The sequence below is a fragment of the Hippopotamus amphibius genome, chromosome 3, assembly GCF_030028045.1.
Source record: "Hippopotamus amphibius kiboko isolate mHipAmp2 chromosome 3, mHipAmp2.hap2, whole genome shotgun sequence".
NCBI lineage: Eukaryota > Metazoa > Chordata > Mammalia > Artiodactyla > Hippopotamidae > Hippopotamus > Hippopotamus amphibius.
In genome coordinates, this window is record NC_080188.1 from 92,736,255 (window position 1) to 92,759,871 (window position 23,617).

The following is a 23,617-nucleotide window of genomic DNA, read 5'->3' on the forward strand; positions in this document are numbered from 1 at the left end:
CAAAACTACTTCTGTGTTAATATAAACTAAGGTTTAGAACTGAGGTCATTGTTATACACGGTCACAATTTATATCTCATCTTTTTGCTTCAAAGATTATTTTGATATTTATATTTTGTTGTAAAAATATATTAAGTATTAATTGGACAGTATTTGTTGTAAGTAATAATTTGTGTAGTGTCACTCCCACCCTATACTTACAGTGTACATTTAGATCCATCTCTCAGCCAGCTTATATGTGTATATGTGTATGTATGTGTGTGCATGTATGGTTATATATACCTTATTTTTCTGCTTGAAAAATGTAAAACATGTATGATAAAATTTCTGAGTCATTACTTATCTGAATAAGTATTTACATTAATTAGAAACTACATTTTTAAACACAAAATTCTCTGGCTTGAATTTCTCTACCTTAAAATTTTATAATAATATTTGATCACTTACAGAAAGACCTCTAATTTTGTTATTATGCTTTTGTTTAGTGTTTGGTTTTTTGAAGCTCAGTGATTGTAGAATTTGTTCACTATTATTGTCAATGTAAAACTTTATAGGACAGTTCTTGATTGTTTAATTTCTGTTTACTTTTGCTGTAATGTAGTGACACTTTTCATAATATGTCTCAGTTTCCTTAGCACTATCAGTATACATCTTCCTTTTTACAATTTTATTGTTCATGCAATTCTTCCTTTTGTAATCCTGTTATTTTTTTACTTCAGCACAATATCTTGAGCTTTCACTTTTCTTATGACTTTCTGATTTTTTTAATTAAAAATGTGTTTTGGTTTTTATTGTAGGTGATTTCCAGTGTTATATATATATTTTTTAAATTGACACAGTACCATTGTGTCTTCAGGATGACAGGCTGACCCTACTTCTGCCGTATTTTTTCTGTAAATCACATGCTTGGAAACAATCTGCCCAGAATCAGTGTTTCAACAGAAACAAGACTTGAGATGTGAGAAATCACACATCTTTGGTCTCCTGACCTATCTACTTGAGTGATGTTTTAATTCACTCCTTAGATCTACAGTTTGATGCATATAACTACCATTAACCAGTCATCATTTATCAAGCATGATCTTATTTTACTGAGATGGGATCTTTGCATCTTCACAGTATCTGGACCTTTGTCAGGGAGGAATGATAGACTTTTGGGGGAACAAATAACCCCAGAATTGTATGGCTCCTACTGCATTTTCTGTTTATAGCTTGCTCACAGCACTTTGCTTAGGTGGAGAAGATGTGGAGGATCAAATGCATAGCCATGTGCCCTTGACAGTGTCTTTCCTCCCTTTTATTGCAGGATTGCTTTGATCTTAAAAGATTCTTAATAAAGAACAGAAGTCATTATTGTATTTACTTCAGAAGCAAAACCTACAAATTAAGACATACTGTATGTTTTTTTGTTGCAAAACCTAAGGTTTAAGAGCCTAGAGACAGAGAGTGTGTATAGGATGCAGGTAGGGGAGTGGACAGGAAATAGCTTTATGTTCTTACAGCTGTACAGGGTTTCATACATCTTATCAACATAGAATCTGTCATTCAATCATTACAGAATTAAATCATCTCATAGAGATTTATGGAGATTGAAATTACACTTAGACGTGACAATAAAACGCAGAATAATACAATCGCCAGTCCCAGTCATGCCATTTGAACTTTCAGCAGCATTTGTAATAGGAGATTAAGAACTTATTCTTGAAACCACCCCCCTTTTTTTTTTCAAAGTTAGATCCCAGAATACCTCTTTCTCAATTCTCAAACCTCATTTGTTGTTCCTTCTCATTCTGTTTTTCTGGATCATCTTTACCTTCATGATGGATTAATTTTCGGTGTCACTGGGGTTCTTCTCTTCTCTCTGTACCTCAACTCTTCATGTGATCTTATCCTGCCTCATGGGTCTAACATTACTATGTGACCCATGAGACAGAATAAGATTTGATATATACATAGGTCTTAATTGAGACTAATTACTGGTTAGGTGATAACAAGCTACGAGAAACCCTGAGTTGTTCATCATGAAAAAGTGGTACCTTACCCAACAAACCATAAATTTGAGTGTGTACATATTCCAGTTTTATTTTATACTCTGTACTCTTGATTTACATGTTTTTAAAAGTTCTACATAACTCTACATCTAAGTGTCATTTAAGAATCACTTGTAAGGTTTCCAAAACCTAAGTTTTCTTATAAACCTTCAATTTGGTTAAAGGGCAACTACATATTTAGGTTCACATCAAGAATCTTAAGGGCATCCTTTTCCTCTTCTTGGAACTCATACCCCCATTCAATATGCCACCAAATACTCAAAGTACTACTTTCAAGGTATATCCAGCATATTCCATTTCCCATCATCTTTAACACTACTACCCTGTGCTAAGCTGCCTTTCACATAAACACTGTAATAACATCCTAACTCTGTGTGTGTGTGTGTGTGTGTGCGCATGTGTGCATGTGTGTGTGTGTGTGTGTGTGTGTCTCCCTTAACCCCAGGGAATTAATTATCTACCAGGCAGCATGAGTTTTGTTTTGTTTTAGTGTAAGCCATGATACATCACTTCTCTGATAAAAGTCACCAATTACTTTCTATCTCTGTATATTATTATATACACTTGTGGCTTATAATAGTCTCCCAGTACCAACATTTCATCATTTCCAATCAAGGGTGGAAACCTCCCTTTCATTTAAGTCATTTTACTTTCTACAGCTTTAAATGCTGTCTTGAGGATCACATGGAATTTTATTTCAACAATCAAATATTACATAAATGGTATATTTACATACTCATATATAAACTTAGAAGGAGTATTTTATGTAAGTACTTATGTAAAACCTCAAGTCGAAGAACTCCTTTAGCCAGTTTTTAAGGGTAGACTGGCTATTCACAAATTCTCTCAACTTTTCTTTGTAAGAAAATGTTTTTTTTTTCATGACTGAAAGATAATTTCACCAAATATAGAACACATGGTTGACAATTATTTTATTTCAGCACATAAAAAAATCTCATGCCACTTTCTTCTGGCCTCAATAGTTTCAGATAAGAAATCAGCTTTCATTTGAATTGGTTTTTCCCCTACAAATAATGTATTATTTCTCTCTGACTGCTTTCAAGGTTTTATTTTTGTCATTAGTTGTCAAAAGTGTAATTATGACATGCTTTAGTGTGGTTTTCTTTGAGTTTATCTTGTTTGTTGTGTAAATGATGATGTAACAGCTAGGGGACTACAGATTAATATAATGTAGAAGCACAGTTGGTTTGATGGGAGTAAGAACATGAAATGGTAATGGAGAGGTCAAAAAGGATGTCTGAGGCAATTTAATACAAAATTTTAACAAATTTCACATGAATAAAGCAAATTACTATAGATCAAGAAGCATTTAAAAATTACTGGATGAAAAATAAATTTGAAAAAGAAAGGCTAAACAAAAGAAAGAAATGGCGTGGACAGATTTTCTGTTACAGCATAAAGAATTTGGTTGGCCTTTGTCTTTGGTTTCTGAGAGGAAACCTCTAAACTTGGAGGATTTCCCAACTGAGCTTAATGACATGGCCAATGATTTTCTCAATCATGTCTGCATAATGAAACCCCAATAAAATCTCTAGAAGAGACGCCCCATGCATCTTTTCTTTTGGTTGATTCTGATTTGTATCCTTGTTGTTACAATGAAACTTCATGTGTAAGTGTAGTGTTCTCAGCAAATCCTGAGAGTCATTCTAGTGAATTATTGAACTTGAGAGATAGCAGGAACTCTCAAATTTGTCACCAGCTGGCCAGGTTTGTGGGTGCCTGGGAACCCCCAAACTTGCACCTGTTGTCTGAAGTGGGAGCAGTCTTATGAAGGAAACTTCTATTCTTAACTTGTGAAGTTCAGCCTAAATCGAGCTAGTGACCTAAGTCATCATGACCTAGGTATTGATGGTCGATGCTTTAAGATAAACCCTGAGGTCAGATTTTTTCCATATTCCTATCTGCCAGTCAAGAATTATCTCATAGTAATAACATTTTTTAGTTTATTTTGCATTGTACCATGTACTTTTTGTTTTCTATTTTTAAGGAAATTTGTCTTAAAATGTCAATAGTGAGTGCAACAATCAATGAATTTCATAATTTATATAACAGGCTATTTTTCTCTTTTCAATTAAGCTAAGGTTTTCAATGATGGTAAATGGACAATAAACACAGAGTCATTTTAGTTTGATTTTGAAGATCTGTTTACGTGAAATAAATTGCATTATAAGATACACAAGCTTTTTATTTTAATTAATTAATTATTTATTATCTATTTTTGTGTTGTGTGTTCCACATTGTATTACCTTATGTTCTTTTTTTTTCCTTAATCAATGTCCTCCTTGTTTTGAAATAGGATATTTCAATTCAGAACCTTATCAGAATAATTTAGAAGACAACTCTCTAACATGTTATTATTTCTGCTAACTGATTGTAATTCTGCTGGAGGTTAGAGGCACCCACTGATTGATTCAAAGTAGAATTTGAAGATGTGTTATGATCTGCTACTACCAAAAGCTCTTTGTATTAAGGTAGTGATCAGAGATAGTCTGCTGAGATTTGTATCACAGCATAATCTCCAATGGATTCATGCTCGAGAACTATAGAAAATAGTATATGATAAAGTAAAATAAAACAAAATAAATACAGGAAGGAATGTCTGCCTAAATCAATGTACGACAAGGTACTTGTCATAAGTACATCTTGCGAATGTCTCTAAAAGTCTAAGAGAATGTATTCTGAAAGGAAAGATGCCTTCTCCTGCACTTTGCCAGCAGTAAAGCAAAGCAGCTTTAGACCCACTCCTTCCTCTAGGTGTTTCTGGGGAGGCACAAAGGGCACAACAGCTGCAGCAGCAGCAGAGATGCCACTGTATTCAGTATGGTAGTGGGAGCATCTGTCAAAGTCTGCTTGCCCTAAGTCAGCATCAATAGTGCCTAACAGCACAGTGGAGATGTTGATTGGGACAAAAATACTCAGGATGGCTCCAGCTCTGTCAGGAAGAATGCTGAAGTGCCTGCTGAAGAATAGTCAAACTACCAGGGAGAAGAGCAGGCAGCAGGATAGATGTGCATGTAAAAGGCAAATGAGACACTGCTTGGGGCCTCCACAAAATCCTTGGGCAACAATGATAAAGATATATTTGTGGGGAAATATGAAGGATTCTAAGGCCCTCCATGACAAGATGAAGGTAAATGCCCAAGGATCTCAAGACAGAGACAGTTGAGATGCGGGGAAATTGAGCTTATGTGCAGGTAACACTTTTTAAATTATATTTTTCTACTAGATAGTAAACTTGTAATTGCAAAAGAATGGATGGTTTATTACAGAAAATATATTTGAGTTCAATAATTTTCTGAGCAGCTGTTATTGCTGATATAAATTCTGAAATACATTTTAAATCATAACTGGAAATATTTTAAAAGCTATATTATGGAGATGAAGCAAAAACCTAGCCATTACTTAAAAATCTCAACTTTTCCCAGGAAAAAATGATGAATAATTTATCTGGAGTAAATCCAACAATTTTCTATAATGTGCATAAAAAACTCTGATAAAAATACCTTCTCCTTCAGGAAGAAGACATTTTCTTTGCTTTTTCATGAAACACAAATGTTTTTGAGACACAAATCTGAAAATTGTTGTCCAAGAGCTTGTCTTTGATAAACACAGTCTACAAGTTGTAAATGAGCCTTGCACCAAGAGTTCTTGTTCATTCTATTCTCTGCATTTATTTGAGCTCAGAAGTGCCCAATCCCATAAAATTAATGTTATGAAGAGGGCTCATGATCTTGGGGCAGAGCAACTCCTGTGACCAATTTTACAGTCTCTGAGAGGAGTCAATAACTATGTATTTATAATAGAACGATGGTAAGGTTGGGGGGGCACTGAGAATAAGGACAATCATATTCCCTTCTTTCTTTAACGCCGTGGACCACCATATTAATGATTTGGACTTCATCATAGTCCTTAGTTCACCAGCTTTAAGATAATTATTGTAGCCTCTTACACCTTCCCAACCCAGGCCCACTTGGTACTCTGGAAAGCTACCTTCCTATTTTCTCATAAGTGCAGAAGAAAAGGATGACAGGAATTTCTCACACTTGCTTTCTGAACTAGTATAAAGTGTGGAGCTGGAAGTATGAATATCTGCCACTCCAAGGTAGGCAATTATAATGAACCCAGTGACAGGGCAAGAATAAAGATGCACATGTAGAGAATGGACTTAAGGACACCGGTGGGGGCAAGGGGAAGCTGGGATGAAGTGAGAGAGTAGCACTGACATATATACACAACCAAATGTAAAATAGATAGCTAGTGGGAAGTTGCTGCATAATATAGGGAGATCAACTCGATGATGGCTGATGACTTAGAGGGCTGGGATGGGAGGGTGGGATGGAGTCACGGGAGGGAGGGGATATGGGGATATATGTATAAATACAGCCGATTCACTTTGTTGTACAGCAAAAAATGGCACAACAGTGTAAAGCAATTATATTCCAATAAAGAGCTTAAAAAAAAGTGCATTAAATGCCATTGTGTGGAAAGTACTGGGAATACAGTGAATTCATCCCTGACTACATAGAATTGACAGTCAATAATGGAGATAAACAAATAATCATCCCAAAATCCAATAAATGAGGGGCTAATCAGGGCAAGTGCATAATGTTATGGGAACACGTGAGACCTCATAGAAGACATACGTGTGTGTGTGACAGTTGAGCCTAAAGGTTGACCAGGAGATAATTACAGGTTGAGTGTGGAGGAAGGCATTAGAAGTAGAGGGACTGACAAAGGCAAAGTCTGTGCAAAGCCCCAGGGACTGGAAGCACCAGCGACTAAGCACCGTGTAAGCCCTTGAACGATCTGAATGTGAATCAGTGCAGTAGGAGGGAAAGAGAATGGACAGGATTGCATTTATATTTCAAAAGTAGCATCTGGCTACTAATGAGTGGTTGCAGATAAGAGTTGGGACAGGAACAGTGGTTATTCAGGTGTTCATTGCAAGATTATGGTGGCTTGGATTAGGATGAAATGAGCAAGATGAAGAGATGTGAGTGAATTCTGGGGGTTTTAGGGGATGATTTAGTTTTAGGATGCATCCAAAACAGGTAATAGGAAGGAAAGTTGTGAAAAATCACTATCAGATGTAAAACCTCCAGGCCAGATTTTCACAACTACACAGGAACACTGATGTATATATAGAAGAGAACAGAGAGTGTTCTCTTGAAACCTTTGGGCTCACATATGGCATGGACCTCATAAAAATGACATCACTTGCCCAAGAGTAAAACAGAATTTTTCTGAAAGTGTGGAACAGAGTGACAGTCAATTGGTCACAAACCACAAGGTGCAGAATAACACAGTCAAAATCTGGGACAATAAAAGTACACAGTTGAAATATCGGGAGAGCCCCTACATCACAGGGTGATTGGGGTCAAGAATGTAGAAGGAGACTGCTAACCTAGCAAGCTTGCTTACTGTCCCCAGCTGTGACTTGGATGTAATTAACCTGGCAGCATGGAGGACTCAGATTCTGTATCCTGGTGGACAATTTTTAAGTGTTACTTAACTCTATTATGCTTCTGAATTTTTTAAATAGGGACCTCAATTTGCCTGCGATGCTTTTGCAGCTTCTTTTAATTTAAAAATAAATTTAATTATCATTGGAAATGTTTGTAATTAAACACAGAGGTGGTTAAGTAACTCAAATAAATAATATTAATCTTACTCAATGTGTTTAAAAACTGTGCATTAAAATGTGTACCACATTTGTTAAAAATATAACACAAAAGCATAACAAATGTCATAGATTACCTTAATACATTTAATTGCATTACAGTGCAATTCATAATGACATTTAATTACATTTTGGTTGATGTTGCTCTTTTAATTTTAATCAAAAATACCTAAGCTAATTTGTCTAGCTTTTAATACAGTGTTGTAATGTACAGTAAAATTTAAAATTCATGATTTTTTTTAAATATTACTTTCAAGAATGTGATATTTCTGACTATGAGTGTTAATAATGATGAGAGGAGCCCATCCTACTTTCACTCTTTGGTTCCTGGACTCATATTCCAGGTTTCTGAAATGTGGCATCTTTCAATGGCTACTTCTTCAGTGCATACACCACATCTGGAAATACCCCCCAGCCTCCTGCAGGTTGTCAATACAGAGTTGGTGCCTCCTTTACGTGTTTAAGAGCCACTCTTATGTTCTCTCTGGACTGTAACTTCTGAGTAATATTGTATAAAATAGAGCACATAGAGCCATGCTCTGGGCTTAACATTAGTCCCTGCTGATCATGGGTCAGACAATCAGTAGCTGGGTTAATATTGGTCACAAAAATCTGCTCCCCTTGTCTCCATTACAAGATTCAACCACAAGCCTCTCCCCCAGACTTTCTTATATATGATTTTCTCTTCCTTCCAAGACTGTAATTATCTTTCCAAGTCATTTGTTATTGTCTGGAAGTCTATACACACCTCCCCTCAAAATGTATGTCCAAGTGTGTGGCTCAAGAATCTAGGGGATGGAAGGATTTCAATTCACTGTTGCCCTCAGGGCCACTTCTCATTTGGATTGTAATGGAGCAGAAGTCCAGTTTTTTGGTCAAACCAACCTATCTAGCTGATCCATTCTTGATCCAGGACCTAGATGATTCTCCTACACCAGCAATTCATGGATGATCACTCTCTCATCCCTCATGACCCCATGGGGGTGAACTTCAGGAGAGGTGTCAGTGCAGCAAAGAGAGATGACGTGGACAAACACAACTATTTGTATTACTTACTTATACCTTTTACATTTGGTTACACTCCATCAGCACCTGATTTTTATGAGTTTGCACGTCTGACACCTCAAATTCACAAGGTCAACTCTGATCCCATAGTCACTCACCATCCCATCATCATGTGTTCATCATCTACTGGGATTTAATGGCATGTCAAAAGCTGCTGGTTTGTGCTACATAAATCACAAGATTTCTCCAGAAACATAGGAGTCTTCTGTTATTCCCCTATTATAGTTTCCAGAAACTCCATACAGCATGCTCATTTATCTCCAGCAGCTTTGGGTCTATCAGACAAAATGGCTGAGCTGAAGAACAGCTTTCACCAGAGCCCAGACCTACTGCAGAGCCCTGTCTTGCTCTGGGTTCACTGAAAGTTGGCAGCCTTTGAATTATCTACTAAATAGATTGAAATAGTATTCCAAAAAGAGCTATGCTCTGTTCCAAAATCCAAAAATGCCTACAGAGTGCTGTTCCCTTTACTAGTGTTAGGAGAACTAAAATGTAATAATTTGTCCTTCCATTGAAGGAATCTCCAGACAATTGGAGCCCTTACAAACTCACTCATGTGACAGGTCCCTGCATCATTGTAGGATTTATTTTCGACTCTTTTCCCACCTGAATCTTAGCAAGGAAATGAAAGTACTTGCTTATTTCTATTCATTGGATCCCTTTAATATCACTCATCAATAGAGAATTTGATCTAGGGAACATCAAGGTGACCAATTTTTCTTTGAATCTATTTAAAACTGTGTGAGAAAGTTATCACAGCTCTGGGGCAAGACAATGAATGTGTCCTGGTTCAGATCATCTTTCCTCATGGATACTGAAAATAGCATAACTTTAGCTATGTACCAATTCCAGAGCTGATTAAATATTTTCTAATAAAGATACCCCATCCTTCACCAAAGCCATGTTTGGGACTACCACTTCATTATGTTTAAGCAGTCCACTGTCTTCTGTCAATGTCCATCTGATTGTCAAGGTGACCGTATTGGTGAATTAAATAAAATGTGACTAGAACTTGTAACACACCATGCTTTAAGGCACTAATCTCTGTCAATCCACATGAGACATGATACTGATGCTGATTTATTAACTTTTCTAGGTAGAGGAGGACATTTCAGAGACTTGAATCTGGCTTTTCCTAACACAATGGCTCCCATTCCCTTGGCTAGGAAACTATTGTGATAGTTCTGCCAGCTACTAATTATATTCATCCCAATTATATATTTAGGGACTATAGAAATAACCACAAGTTGGGTCTGCAGGATGGTAAGACACCCAGGGGATAGACTTGTAATAGCATGTCATTTATCATCTAGCCTGTATCATCTCTACACTAATTAGGGAGGGACCCTGATGGTGTTTTGTGTCAACTGAACCCCCACAGCTCTCAAAAGATCTTGTTTTTTTTTTTTTTCTGTAAGTATAGTAAATTTAACTTAAAAAATTCAACACCTTTGGGGAATAATTGGACTGATATTTATTTTAAACATTTGTTATATTGAAGGGCTCTTCTTTTTAATCAATGAGTTTTAAGTCTGAAAACCAGTTAGATCTGTAAACTGAGTGATTATGAGTTTCCATTATAGAAGCTGGTATCAGTATTTTGCTCACTGATTCTTGATTTTTGGTGTTATAAATTAAGTAATATCTCCATGGGCTGCCAGTCTACTCTGTTCTAGCAACGCCATGGCCTATTAAGCATGATCTCAGATCCCTGCAGGTGAGTAAACCCATCTTGCATTTGAGGGTTTGATGCCACTACTTATTCTCTGCTTTTCCAGAATAGCATTCTCCCCCTATCTCCTTCCCATACATCCTTCCTCGACACATACAAATATTCAGAAGAGAGTCAAATGACCAATATAATTGTCCTCTAGCCATGGAATATAATCTCACCTGAGAATAATACTCTCGATGTCTTTTGCAGTCAATCACTGGACACCTACAGATTTCAGTGGAGAGGTGGTCCTCAATTTCAGTTTCTGGGCAAAATGTGGTTTAGGTATATACTGAAAGGAATATGATGTTGGAATTTTCTAAAACCTTTTCTGTATTTTGCTTGGAAATTGGAATTAGAAGCCAAATCACAGTTTAAAGAGTCTTGAAATTTTTACATTTTAATAGATGATTGCAATTTGCACTGGGTTCTTATGAGATCAAAAATCAAACATTAGGATTTGATTATTTTTCTACCAATACACTCAATTATGTATTGAGTATGTCATGGTCTCTATCCCATCAGTGGGGCATATATAATTAATTACTCCAAAATTAAATTCAAATAATGTATCTGTGATAGGTTCAAGGTACTCTACAGAGGGAAACAAGAACCCTGAGTAGATAGTCTCCTACCTAATAAAGAGATCCCAATGGTTATTTTTGAATCACACAACACATACTTTAAAAACTTAGTCCCAGTGACAAATTTTTTTAAACCCTAGGAAGAGGTATCATTCATAATGTAGTCTACTCACTATATGACTAAGACTGAGAATCACTGGAAAGTTAGGATACTTCACCTGCTGTGACAAATATCACCTCAGCAGAGGAAATTATTAGGTATATACCATTACACTGGAAGTAGAGGAAAACAAGCAAACAAAGGGAGTTGGTTCAGTGGAAAGTATGACTCTGTACATAATAAGATGCAGCCAGAGTGATAGTAGAGTTTTACAGAATATGAAAATACCCTGGTTGGTCAATTGGGGACTATGCAGTAGATATTTTCTCTAACAGGAGTTAGTGATAAAGTCAAAGAAAAACAAATAGATGAACAAACATCTTAGTGCCCTCTGGCAATAAAAGTTTGTTGCTCACTTACATTGAATTCCCATTCCCAGCATGGAAGGGACTCACATTCTCAAGTTATCCTCACACCAAGACCCATCTCTCTATCTGGAGCACTTCATTCACCAGGCCATTGAGAAAGAGAAAATGTGCCTTGCAAACCACAGATTTTGAAACTTCCTGCTGGAATTGATATTCACATTTTGTTGGCAGAAAGCAGTAACATATCAAAGTCTAGGTTTAGTAGGGGAATGAAAAATAAGCACCAACTCCAGAGTAGGGTAGTAGGTACTTATAAACAGTAATACAATCTACCACTGTGGACCTTGAACATATTTCATTACTGCTGCTGGAGCAAGTGCCATAGGCTTCCTTAGATATGAGGTTTGTGTCAGTTGCTGTGACCAACAACTGTAAATATCTATTGGTTAAATCACATGTTTAGAAATGTTTTTCTTACAAGTCAAAGGTAGAAAGTTGTGAATATCAGTAAATTAAAAGTATTGAACCTCTATCCTTCAGCTCAGGGTTTTCTGCATCCTGAGGAGGATGAATTTGGACCAGTTTTTCTTCCAAATTAACCAACAGGTGAAGTAATAGTGGCCCCCAGGATGTATCCCATCATAAAACAAGATGTTATTTCTCATCTATATCTTCAGATAAAACACATATGCTACACACTATTTACAATAGTCAAGACATGGAAACAACCTAAATATCCATCTACAGACGACTAAATAAAGAATATGTGGTATATACATATCTATCTATCTATCTCTCTATCTATCTATATAATGGAATACTATTTGACCATAAAAAAAAAAAAATGATGCCATTTGCACCAACATGGATGGACCTAGAGATTATCATGCTAAGTGAAATAAGTCAGACAGACAAATACCATATGATATCACTTATACATGAAATCTAAAATATGATCTAGACGAACTTATCTATGAGATAGAAACAGAGTCATAGACATAGAGAACCGACTTGTGGTTGCCAAGGAGGAGGGAAAGTGGAAGAGGGATGGGTTGGAAGTTTGGGATTAGCAGATGCAAACCATTGTATATAGAATGAATAAACAGCAAGGTCCCACTGTATAGCACAGGGAACTGAATTCAATATCCTATGATAAACCATAGCAGAAAATAATATGAAAGATAATATGGCATATGTATAACTGAATCATTTTGCTATACAGCAGAAATCAGCATATTATAAATCAACTATACTTCAATGAAACAAATTAAAAACACAAACATATATACTACTGTAGCAACAGTGAAGGAATGAAAAACTAAATGCAGAAATAAAATAGTACATAATCTATTTAAAATAAAATATTATTGAAGACAAACACAAAGGGGATCATGAAAATGATAGTTTAAAAACAGATAATCCCCACCACCTGCAGTAATGAACTTGAAAGTCTGCACTGAAATAAAGGCAGAGAATCATCTAATTACTTATTTTGGAAACTAAATCAGAATATACTTTTTTCAGTGTTTGCTTTTTTTCATTCACAGGCAGATGTAAATTGTTGAAGAAATTTCCTCTTGTTTTATACCTTCCCATAATAGGACATGGTTCTCAGGACAACCAAGCACTGCGAACCATCTCAGAAAGTGCTAACTAGATCTGACATCATATCCATCAATAACTTGGTAAGGGAAGTTGTCTCTACTTAAACAAACACTGAGAAGTTTGAGCTGTTGTGAAGCTGGTCCCCAGGGCTGCCATGTCCTTCTGTCTTAGGGCAAGAATGAGGAAGAAGGTGCTTGAGAAACTGACATGACACTTCCTCTGGGGGTTAACTCCAAACTGCTGGGGATTAGTACTGAAGACAGAAAATCACAAATGGTTGGACATCTGATGCTGGTAGTTTATCATACAGACTTCCAACTTGGGGCTAACTGATGAAATGACAAGTAGAGTGGATCTGATGTGACTGCCAACTAGACTGATCATTTTGACATGAACAGAGAAGTGAGGTTCTACCACACAGCCCAGATAAAAGCAGTCCCCCTTAGAGTATGAATGTTTTTGTTTATCAACCCTCAAGCACCCTGTTTGGATTTCTGGGTGAAATATCTAAATCAGATGAAGACTCTGCAATCTTTAGCCAATAGAGTTTCCAACGACACCTTTACGGTAAAAGGGGGCTGAGAGGTTACATGGATTATAGTGTAAAAATATGTCATAAGGATAGGAAAATTTGGGGTTCTTTTTAGGCTTGGTGTTTCTGTACCTTATTGCACCTAGAGAGTTCTTACACAATGTAAGGTCTAGCTCTCTCATGTACTGGAAGTTGGATTTCATAGGCAAGTTGTACTCTGGACAATAAATAAGTCTTCTAAAGCAGAAATGTGTTCTTTGGGAAATAGTTATTATATGAAAATGTAAACTACCCTTTTGTCCTTACCTTCCTCTCTCAGTCTAAAGAAATATATGGTCACAGCCAAGGACTTCATCAGGCACACAGCAGTGTTAGTTACAAAGGTCATTCCTCCAATGATATGAAAAAGAACTATAGTCCCACCCCAATTTTTTGTATATAGCATAAATCCTCAAGAAAATTGATGGCTTTAGCTTGAAACAAATTTAAATGTTATATCGAAATGTCTTTATGCAAATCTTATGGAACATACACTATTTTTCAATATAGTTTTCAATATGTATTCTTCTATACAAATTATTCATCCAAATTTCCAAATTCTGAATTGAGCACAATATTGTAGCAAAATCAAATGCCATATCCAATTCTTGTTTTCCTGAAGAGGAGATCGGTGGGAAGGAAGTGATACGTTAGGAGCAATCATCCAAGAACTATTTATGGAGAAAAAAATGTGTTCCAGATGTAGTAGTTGGTAATGGATATCATTACTGAAATAAACATCCCTTCCCTCATGGTGCTAGAGAAACATTTGTGTCTGGGTCTGTAGGCAAATATAGAATATATTTATTTAATCACATATCTATATGTATGTGAATATCTTCAATATACACCTATCAATAAACTGTATCAATAAAGTATTACAATTTGAGCTACAAAAAGAGAAAAAAATAAATGTTTTATTTTGATGAAAGAATATTAAACTAAACAAAAGTCCCTTTTCACATTATAATTAATACTTGCAAGTCAGTCATAGATTGCTATTCACAGAAAGGTATGAAATATTGCTTTAGGGGATACAATTCTACTTTTTATTTAATCAGTCTTATCCTCTTCATTTATTTGAAGTAGGGAGTATCCTGCTGTTTTATATTTTCTGTACATCTGTAAAATATTAGCAAAGCAATGGAGTTCAAAAAGAAAATATCTTTTAAATTTAAAATAGTTATCAGGTCAGAAATAGTAATAATAATAAAAGAAAACAGTATATCAGGCAGAAATGCCTGATTCTAGAGCAGTGTTTCCCCTCTTCCTGGAAGGGGATGATGAACATCCCACCTTTTAGAGATAGATGATATAGAGAGATATGGAACTCCACTGAGATAATTCTCATTACTCATCCACTACCCATGTTCCATCAATGGTTATGTGATTTAAAAATACCTGGGATCAGACATATTCAAGATACATTTCAAATCAATCCCTTGAAGGATGTACATTGCAAATTTTCTGTACACTCTCATAAAATTTTTTGTGAAATCTGCTTGTGTGGATTTAATTTCTTACTCCCCACCCCAACTTTTCTTGCTGTTTTTAGAAGTGTATGGGGGGCAGGTTTCAGGGGAAGGTAAGCATGTACAGAAAACAACTCAGAATAATTTGAGCCAAGACACAGACCCTAATTATATATGAGATTACAGATGCATCCTAGCCATGAGCTAGGGAGCACAATGGTTTCAAACTATTGAATATGAGATTTTGGAGAAAAGGGATTCACTAGGAATTCTAATACAGTGAAATACAGAACAACTTTTCTATAGACCAAGAAAAGCATTCTAGAAAGACAGGGTCACAGAACAAATGAACATTTTGACAAAATAAGGAATACATATTTCTAAATGATGTGATTTGATAGAACAAAATAAAGATTAGAATTGGAGAGCTCTGAAATGGGGTCATTTAAATAAAAGGAAAACATCATTTCAGAAGTGAAGACTAAACTAGAAATAAATAAGCATACAGATAAGTATGTAGTTCAGCAAAAAAATAAAGTTTACAACACGAAGATTCTTTAAAGAAGAAAAGAAGATCAAGTCAATGAACACAAATGCTAAAATCTATAACTCAAAGAAATATCCCCCTCAAAAAAATATTTAAAAGTACATTTGGAAAAGCTTTTACTTGATATTATTGACCCAGAAATACCAACAACAAGATGAATTCTAGTGTAATTATCAGATTGGAAGCAACCTAAATGCACATCAACACATGAATGGATAAAGAAGATGTGGCACATATATACAAGGGAATACTACTCAGCCATAAAAAGGAAAGAAATTGAGCTATTTGTAGTGAGGTGAATAGACCTAGAGTCTGTCATATAGAGCAAAGTAAGCCAGAAAGAGAAAAACAAATACCGTATGCTAACTCATATGCATGGAATCTAAAAAAAAAAAAAAAAATGGTACTAATGAACCCAGTGACAAGGCAAGAATAAAGATGTACATGTAGAGAATGGACTTGAGGAGATGGGGTGGGGGGTGAAGGGGAAGCTGAGAAGAAGTGAGAGAGTAGCACTGACATATATATACTACCAAATGTAAAACAGACAGCTAGTGGAAAGCTGCTGCATACCACAGGGAGATCAACTCAATGATGGGTGATGACTTAGAGGGGTGGGATAGGGAGGGTGGGAAGGAGTCAGGGGAAGGAGGGGATATGGGGATATATGTATAAATATAGCTGATTCACTTTGTTGTACAGCAGAAACTGGCACAAGAGTGTAAAGCAATTATATTCCCATAAAGAGCTTAAAAAGAGAGAGAGAGAAAGAAAAAGAAGAGGGAGCAAGGAAGAATAAAAAGGAGGAAGAAGAGGAAGAAAGAGAGAGGAAGAGAAGAAGAGAGGAAGGAAGAAGAGGGGACAGGGAGGAAGAGGGTCAGCTAGAGAGATGTCTTTTAAATATCCAAGTAAAAAGATCAAATCACTCTCATGAGATGAAAAACAAAACAAACAACAAGAAAAATAACCAGATTGGAATTGTTATCAGAGTTTTCAATAGCAATGTGTTATGCAAAAATAAATATATTTTGGATTGCAAGAAATGAAAATTTGAACCAAGGATTTTATGAAGCTAAACTGGGTTTTAAGCATATAAGCTACAGACAATTTGGAAGAGGAATCTAGTAGAGCTCAGATCTCAGAGAAACAAAATGCCTACTCAGACACTGACATAAAGACTCATAGTGAGCAGCAGATAAAGATTTGCATTTAGTACAAAAACTAAGTGAGGAGTTTAAGACAGAGAAACTGTATGTAAAGGCAATATGCTCTGATGATGTACATATACAATGTTTAAAAATGAAATGAAATGACAGAGAAAAAAAACACAATTTATTTTTTGGATCCTAATTGTTGTAGTAGTATTGGTATTGTTAAATGAGAATACTGCTCATGAAATGAATTAAACCAGTGAATAATTATGTGAAATTCTAATGCTGTTATCTTCTCTATCCTTGAAAGTGAGACTCTCATTGTGAATAGAGAGATATGGATGTATCTGGAGCATAAAGTACAAGTCTAGAAAAACTTTTCAGAGCACAATGCAAGGAAATTGTCAAAGTGTAGTATTTTATCAAAGGTACATAAAGTCAATGTGAAAAGCCATGTTGAAGGTTTGGGAACAGATAAAACATCACTTTATTTCATAGATCTTCAGCTTGGGCTTAAGCAATCATGAAGTAAAATGGAAAAATCAACGTAGGGCAGCCAACCTATAGTATCGGTCACAGTTGGTGAGGAAAGACACAAAATGCAAACATGAATGAAGAGTCACATATTATAAAACACATTTTCTTGTTTTATAATGCAATTGAAACAACCTAGCATATTTCCAATCCATATTCCTATCTTCCTCTTGTAGGACCAAGAGTGATAAAAAATTTAGTCTTCAGTATAGCAGAGATACCAAATCATCAGCAAGGGCACCACCTGTAATACCAAAGGGTGCCACATGGGCAGACCATTTCAGAAGCCCCCTTGTGGATGTGTAAGAACAAACACATCGAGATAAAAACTCATGCCCAGAAAGAACAGCTTGAGAAGATAACTCATTAGTATCCAGTAATGTACCACATGATGTAATTGTGTGAATACCTGTCATGCTCTAGACACTACAGTAAACATTTGAAATATATTTCCTCTAATCCAGTAATCACAAAACATAAGTAGTCTCTCTTATTCTCTATGTGAGGGAGGAGATCAAGAGTCAGAGAGTTTAAATGAAGTATCTAAAGCCACGTGATGGAAAGTAGAAAAGCCAGATATCAATTTATTTGACAGGCACTGAGGGTCATCCTTTTTTTTAGACCATAAAACATATTTTTCCACTCTAAAAAGACTAAAATATTTTTCTTTGAATAAAACCTTTTTTATTTATTAAGACCTCATTAAAATTATCCAACTCATTTCCTGATAACTTGTTGATCTTTCTTCATTCTGAATATTAAAATAACACTATTTTGTTGATATGTTGTGCTAAATGGATTTTAATGTGGTAAATAATACCATATAGCTATTAATTCCATTTTGAATCAGTTAGGAATCTAAATTACAAGCTACATAAAACCATCTCTCTCTGATAACAGAAGAAATGTTTCTGAAAATCGATTTGTTTAGTTCCTGTAACTGCCAGAGTAACTAGAAAATTAAGCTTGAGTCTACACAGACAGGAAGATCACATCCAAATTTGCACTGTGATTAGTCACCTGAGAACATGATTGCCAAGCTGGTAAGATGATAAACAGTAACTGGCATGGCCAATTCTGTTTCTAGGCACCAATGCTGCCACTGATGCCCAAGAACCTACTTTCCAGGAAAGTACCTCAGGTCATGCGTGTGTGACACTAGAGTCCCACTTTAATTCTGGGGCTATTGCATTTCCTTGGCACAGTTTGTCTCCTGTGCCTGTGTCCTTGTTGTGAAGGACAGTGGGAAAGTGAGTCCCTCATTTTCAACTTCTCTAGCAGCTGACACACTCTCCCTTCTGCACAACTCACATGGTGAGGAAGACCCAAAGTGTAAAAGAAGGTTCAGATGTTTCTCATCACCATGAGCATCTTTCCTACATTTTTAATAATATTAGTCTTCCTGATGCTGCCACATTTTTTTGTTTAATCACTTTACCATGAACAGCTATAACTAAACTGTTCTAAAAATAATTTGTAAGCTTAGCTTGCTATTTTCATGTATTTGTAGGAAGATAACTTTTTAACTAGATAAAGAAAATATAATTTCATTTGTTTTAATTAGCAGAATATTTTCTCTCAGTTCAATTTTTTAATACTATGGGACAGAATATTTAACTGCAAAGGAATGCTAATTTCACAACTACACCAGGAGCAGCAGGGAGCTAAGGGTTTTTTCCCCTCAAAATTTCTAGGAGCTTAATTCCATATAAGCTGAAGGGTGCCCTTTGCTTTTCATATCTCACAAAGCAATTTGAAGCAGAAGGGACCACTATGCTAATTAGATTATTTTGCTTTTATAAAGAGTGGCAAGTGATGAAGTATAGTTGTTTTAGTTATAATGCACATCTTCTTCAACTTAATTAGAGAAATAAAACTACTTCATATTAATGAAGCACTTTTGATCTAGACAGATCAAAATATTTTAAGGCTTTCATCTCCAGGACTTCTATAACCTTCTTTAGGTTAGGCGGGTAGTAATCATGACTTTATTTATTTTATAGTTGAAGAATATAAATATAGAAAATATAAGTATAAAAGCTTTTTTCCATCACAAATATGAATTCAGAGGTGGGGAAGAGGCAGAGGAAAGGTGTTCTCACTGTCACTGACCTTTTTCTAATCAGAATAACTTTGGAGAATGATTTTCCTCACTTTCACTAATAAAATAAAATAAAATTCAGAGATGTCTGGAACTCATACAAGCTAATTTTTAATAGCATTATATCCATGCATAGCTGATATATAACAATTCTTGACTGAGTATAATTTAATGAACAGATAAATGTTAAGGTGAAAACCATTTCCTAGTATTAGAGCAGATTTAAATCATGAAAGATGTAATAGCTAAGACTTGAAATTACCTAGTTCCAAATATAAGACCTAAAACTAGGTGTGTTTGTCCATTTTCTTCAGGCATTCCAACTTCACAGAGGTTGGAACTGAGGAAACAAACTCAAATTCCCAACAGGAATGGGAGGTTAAGTGATATTTGAAACATGAACTAACACAGCAGCCACAAACTGTGGCATGACAATCTGGGTACTGTTTGGTTTTGTTTTTGTTTTTTAGTGTTAGGCAAATACATGGATAAATAAAACACTTTCATACATTAAAAGGATATTTTTTAATCTCCAGGTTTGAATTGATCTTCATAAAGACAGTGAACTGCCTCCAAATGGTTAGATGATTATTGGAGATGCTTTTGTGTTCATTTCTTTCCTCTGTGTTTTAGAAAGAACACATATATTTCCCTTTGTGCAACCAAAATAATATTTATATTCTCCCTTATATATAAAATGATTTCTAAAATTATGTAAAAGTTTTTCCACACAGGTATAAGGGAATATGTGTCCTCTAATCATTTTCTCACAGTTTGGATTGTGATGTTTAATTTTAAGCAACTGAGTAGCTTGCTTTACTCACTGACTTATTGTCCTTATTTGGATGGAAATTCTTCTCATGGAGCATTTTTGACTGATGTGCATGGACATAACATAGAAATGATTACAGGCTAATTTAGATTCAAATAGAAATATTAATTCTAGTACTTTTCAACCTTTTCATAGAGGCATTTTGCATTTCATCCAACATTAGCTTCTTTTCCAGGCCATGACTCAGGTGCTGTCTAATAAGAAAATGGCCATCAGGCAGATGGAAAGAGGGAGAAGAGGGGAAAAGTATGGACAAATCACAAAATGGATAATTAACCCCTGAGTTAATCCAAAGTTGACAGCTGTGAATAAATGAGGCAACCTTCTTAAAATCAGAGACACTAAACAATTCAAGAATTCAATAAATAATTTAGGTTCCTTTTATACATAATATTTCAGGAATAACTATTCAAGCACACTGCAGGCAGTGTTTGATGTTAGCAAAATATTCATATCTATTCAATTGTGACTTAATAATTGCACACACTTTAATATTGTATTTAGGAAAGAAGCAATTCAACTTCTACACTTAAAACACTCTAATTCTGCTTCCAGACGCAGCACGTATTTCTGATTTTCCCACTTTGAAGGGAGTTTTTTCATTTATTTAAATTGCAATATTGGCATTCTGCCCTGTAGAAAGTCAAGTGAAAATTCAGAAGGAAATGGAATTTACTTTGATCAAAATTACACAAAAGTATAAAATGAAAAAAAAAAAAAAACAAAGAAACTGTGTCATGGTGTTTGTACATTTTAAATACTAATAGTAATCGTATATTCTATTATATATGTTTTGGATGCATAATACAATGGTTTATACAATTTTTTCAATGGGAAATTATTTTATTTCTTTACATCAATTAAGTTAAGGAAGTTAAGGTATACTAACTTCTCAACTTCTTATATTTTCCTTCCACTCTCATGTGGAGAAACATCTAGAAGCAACCATCCACGAGTTATTGGTTCATTAGGTGAAGGTCATATTATGTTCACAAATTGCCCTGCTTCTCATGTGGGACTCAGGAGCATGCAAGAGAACAGCTGACACCCTGATAAGAAGTGTATAATAATTTTTACATTGTATTATTTTTATTGTATTCTTTCACATTTCTCAAATTCTCCTACATAATTAATGTAGGCTTGGGCAGCTTAAGATACAGGGTGTCGTTGTCAGTAATAATTGCCAGTAGTAGTCAGAAGAAATATAAGATATAAGAGACATGCTTATCAAAATTAAAAAAAAATATTCTTTCACTATTAATGAATAGATCAAGGACTACCATTATGAGTTGAGATGTTTGGTTACTGATTTTGCTGGCAGGTTCAAAATCTTCACAGGAATGGGGGAAAGCTGAGAAAGGAAGAGCCCTCCTAATCTCTTATTTGTGACTGTGGGTGGCACCTGCTGCCCAAGGTCCACACACCCCAACATGGGCCATGGAGAAATGTCAGGGTGATGTGGGTTGGGTGAGGCCTCCATGGTGTCAGTGATGCTGATGCAGAAGAGGACCAGAGAAAAGACAGTTTTACCTGCTTTGACTTCAGTAGCCACTGGATGCTCAGGGGGGTAAGTGATAACCCCACATAGTTAACTAGGAAGGGAGCACAACAGAATGGACACTAATCACATGAGATCTGTCCCCATGCTGCCGAGCATCCAGTGGTCTGTGGAATAAGAATTAAGAGACTAAGTTGTCTGAATATCTAGACTAATTACAGAGTGTAAGAAGGGTTTACTTGTGAAGCTTAACCTATGCTCTCTTCAGTCCTTACTCTAGTACCGCTCTGCTCCCCAGGATAACTAACACTGTAGAGCACTGTATCATAGTGAATTAGTAGGCTCTGGGGTTTCCACTGAACACTGAAGATTAACTGTGTGTGTTTCTCTTTTCCCTCTCAAGACATCAGCAAAATGACATATAGAATTTAAAAGATATGAAAGTACAAGTTCAAATAAAATACAAGAGGTGACTTAAATGGGTAAGAGACGTTAACCATAGTTTGAAGGATGGATGGACTTCCCTGATGATGCAGTGGTTAAGAATCCGCCTGCCAGTGAAAGGTACATGGGTTCGATCCCTGGTCCAGGAAGATGCCACATGCTGCTGAGCAACTAAGTCCGTGCGCCACAACTGCTAAACCCATGTGTCACAATTATTGAAGTCTGCATGCCTGGAGCCCATGCTCCACAACAACAGAAGCCACGGCAATGAGAAGCCTGCGCACCACAATGAGGAGTATCCCCCGTTCACCACAACTAGAGAATGCCTGCATGCAGCAACGAAGACCCAACACAGCCAAAAATAAAAATAAATAAATAAAATAAAGTAAAATAATATATATTTTGAAGGATGGAGGGGAGACAGGGTGGTAAAATGACAGGCACAGCAGAAAAGAGATAAACTATCATTTTTAAGAAAAATACTAAATAAGACTCAGCAGTTGCGAAAAAGAAAATCAGGTGTTGTAGGAGTTTGGGCTGAAGTACCCCACCCACTGGCATGAGACTAGTAGTTTATTCTCTACAGAAAGTGAACATTATATTCTCCCATTTCAGGCACATCAAAAAGGAGTGAGTTATGGAGTGGAAAATAGAAGATTAATTAAATTTTTCACACCCCACAATGGGAACCCCAGGCTTCTCCCTTCCAACTCACAGAATGTTTCTAGCCAAGTATAGTCTCCTGGGAGAAAATGCAAAATTATTCTTAAAAAGTGCCAAGAAAGCTCTCTGAATATTGGCAATTAAGGGTCCTTTTAAAAAATAGCTGTGTAACTGAGCAACTTTTTTTTAAACCCATCCATTCATCATCCCCAGCAATGCAGCTTCCACTGAGCTTTTTTTATTCTTAAATTGGAATCTAAGTATCACCAGACATTTGTGGAATGCCTCTCATAATATAGACCCTAATTTAAATAAAAGATGTAAATGGTAAAAAAAAAGACATAATGAAGGGAACAGGAGGTAAACACATTTCAAAATTGTAACAATTACATTTCCTGGAAAAGATATGTCACCTCTAAAATAATGAGAAGATATAAAGAAGAAAAACAACCTAGAAAATCAACCAAAAAGAGAGAGAGAGAGAGAGAGCATCAATCTAAGAATACTGAAGATGGAATAACAGAGGTTCTGGAAAGTGTAGGCAGAGAGAATCAAAAGGAGAACCTTATCAAGGAAATACCAAAGAAGGGACTTCAGTCAAGTTTATTCAGGAAAAG